This window comes from Suricata suricatta, chromosome 12, assembly GCF_006229205.1.
Source record: "Suricata suricatta isolate VVHF042 chromosome 12, meerkat_22Aug2017_6uvM2_HiC, whole genome shotgun sequence".
Taxonomy (NCBI): domain Eukaryota; kingdom Metazoa; phylum Chordata; class Mammalia; order Carnivora; family Herpestidae; genus Suricata; species Suricata suricatta.
The window spans coordinates 11,082,056-11,085,377 of record NC_043711.1 but is presented as its reverse complement, the minus strand read 5'-3'; positions in this window follow the sequence as shown (position 1 = coordinate 11,085,377).

Below are 3,322 nucleotides of genomic sequence, written 5' to 3'. Positions count from 1 at the left end.
AGCGAGCAAGCGAGCAGGGGAGGGGCAAAGAGCACAGGAGACACAGAATCCAAAGACAGGCTCCAGGCTCTGAGCTAGCTGTCAGCATAGAGCCTGATGCGAGGCTTGAACTTGGGAACCACAAGATCATGACCTGAGCCAAAGTTGGACGCTTAACTGACTGAGCCACCAAAGTGCCCCAAGAGTTCATTTCTTTTTAGTGCTGAATAATATTCTGTTGTCCGGATGCACCACAGTTTATCCATCTGCCTCCTGAAGGACCTCTCTGTTGCTCCTGACTCCTGGCATACATTTGCCACTCCCTTGGGTAAGTAGCATGGAGTGCCATTCCTGGACTATCTGCTAAATGGCTGTATCAGATCATGTCTTTTAGGTATTCTATAGGATGAAACAGGAAGGGTGCCCAAAGCAGTTTTGGTGCACGCTGAACTATGGTACAGTTCTCTTAAGGAAAAATCTCTGATCATTGTTTGATTTGCAAGCAGAACCAGGCACTTTTTAAATAGAATGCCATTTTTAGATACACAAACTTCAGTTCTGAAATGTATACTTGACAGATATTTTTCACAAAGTAAAAGAGGGGACCTGCCACTTTAAGAAAAACAACTGACAGTATTTTTTTTTTAAACGAGTAATAATATTTGCACTTTTAAGTGAAAATTAGAATTTTGAGAAACCTGGATTCACCTCAGTGATCTTGACAGCTTCCCAACATTTGAAGGTTTTATTTTTTTTAAATGTTCACTTATTTTTGAGAGACAGAGAGGAGACAGAGTGCAGAGTGCAAGCAGGGGCGAGCAGAGTGAGAGACACAGAATCAGAAGCAGGCTTCAGACTCCAAGCTGTCAGCACAGAGCCTGACGTGGGGCTTGAACTCACAGACCAGGAGATCACAGACCTGAGCTGAAGTCGGGCACTAAACCGACTGAGCCACCCGAGTGCCCTGAGAATCCCACTTTCTATTAAGCAAGACATGAAAACAATTTGTAAAAGTGTAAAACATTGCTTGTCTTTTCATAATTTTTCTTGTTTTGGAAAATACAGTTATTTTTCATAGAATATCTAGTTATATTAACATAATAAGCTTATTTTTAGGTTAAGAGGAGTAAATATTTTAAAGCTTTCTCAGCCTTTTTAAAATTTTTTAAACTTTGTTTTTGAGAGAGAGAGAGAAAGAGAGAGAGAGAGAGAGAGAGAGAGAGAGAGAGAACAGGGGAGGGGCAGAGAGAGAAGGAGACCCAGAATCTGAAGCAGGCTCCAGGTTCTGAGCTGTCAGTACAGAGCCTGATCTGGGCTTGAACTCACGAACTGTGAGATCATGACCTGAGCCAGTCAGACACTTAACTGACTGAGCCACCCAGAGCCCCAAAGCTTTCTCAGTCTTAACTTCGAATACAGTAAAGATCAATCAGTATAATCCACGTGGATGAAAATTTGTTAGAGTCTCCCGTGATCTTTTTAACCAACAAACACAACTTCTTAGAATAGTTTTAGATGGATGGAAAACTGAAAAGATGTTACAGAGAGTTTCCACATTCTACCCAATAATTTCCCCTCTCCTCCATTAGTATGATACACTTGTTTCAATTAAGGAGGCAATATTGATACATCATTACTAAAGTCCACACTCTGTTGAGTCGCCTGTTTTTTCCCTGACGTCCTTTTTCTGTTCTGGGAGCCCCTGTGGGACCTCACATTGTATTAGGCTATTCTTTGCTGTGATAGTTTCTCAGACTTTCCTTGTGTTTGTGGCTTGACAGTTTACTAGTCCAGCATATTGTAGGACCCCTCTATGGGAATTCGATTTTTTAAAATCATGATTATTCTGGGTTTTTAGGTTTTGGAGGGTCCACTCTAATTGTTAAAAAGTGTGGGGGCACCTGGGTGGCTCAGTCGGTTAAGCATCTGACTTCCGCTCAGGTCATGAACTCCCAGATCATGGATTCGAGTCTGGCTTTGGGCTCTGTGCAGACAGCTCAGAGCCTGGATGCTGCTTTGGATTCTGGGTCTCCCCCTCTCTCTGCCCCTCCCATGCTCGTGCTCTGTCTGTCTCTCTCTCTCTCTCAAAAATAAACAAACATTAAAAAAGTGTAAAAAAAGTGTAAAGGGGTTCTGGGACCCAATCATTTCAGAACTGCTGTGATTTACTTATTATTTTGTGTAGAAGAGCAAGGGTGCTGTGTCTCCTTCCCTGCTCACTCTCTGGTTTCCAATACAGCTTAGCTCACGGTGGACACACAATCAATATTTGTGGAGGGAATGCCTGCAAGAGCCAGGAGCTCAGAGAAAAACCCAGAATCATGGTGCACAGCTCTTGTGGGAAAAGGAGGGAGGGGAGGTTTGGGGCAGTGTCACAGGTGTGTGTGTGGTCCAGAGAACCTGACATCCAGGACAGGGTCTCCACCTTAGCCACACATTGAAATCACTCAGGGAGCATTAAAATACACTGGTGCCTAAGCCTCACATCCAAGGACACTGATTGGTTTCGCGTGCCACTTGGAGATTCTAAGGTACATCTAAGGTTCTAAGTTTGAGAACCACCTATCTGGGGGGCGGGGCTACTGTTAAGGAGGGGAGTCCAGGCAGCAGGTAGAGGTGGCAGCTCCCAGACTGGGTGACTTTGGGCAAATTACCGAACCTCTCTGAGCACCCGTCCCCTCATCAAATGCGGGTAGTGATACCGACTTCATTGTGTGTAGACTAACTATAAGCAAAAGAGCCCACCCACACTAGGATGTTCGGATCAATAATTGTTCCATGACAACAACAACAACAGTAACAAACATACACTGATTTTTATCGCAGATGCAGGGCTGGCCCTCAGTTCTCGAAAATGGCAGTTAGCTTTCCGGAGAGACGGAAGGTGCTGCAAGTGACTAATTCAGGGTCATCAGAGAAGAAACGCTAGATCAGCCTCGCCGGGTGGATTCCAAAGACGGCAAAGAATGCTATTAATTACAAGCCTGCAGGAATTAGACCTCTCCCGTCCGTGCCCTGCCTCGCGCTGCATTTCCACCTTCATCCGCTTGCCTTTTTCTGTTTTTAATTTTCTTGGGGTCGGTAGAGTCATCTCCGTTGTTTAAATAAGGCTGGGCTCAGAGAGGGAGAGGGGTCAGCCTAAGTGCACACAGCGGCCAGGTGGCGAGGCCGGGCTGCACACCCGCAGGGAGAGAAGCAGGGCAGCGGCACCCACGTGGCGGCCCTGGTCCTCTGGACGCCTGCGCCTTCGCCACGCCTCCGCGGGGTATGCGGGCCCGGGCCCAGCGGTGCCGGGCGGGTCCGGGCGCCCACCGGGGACGCGCAGGCCTCCAGGGGGCCGGGG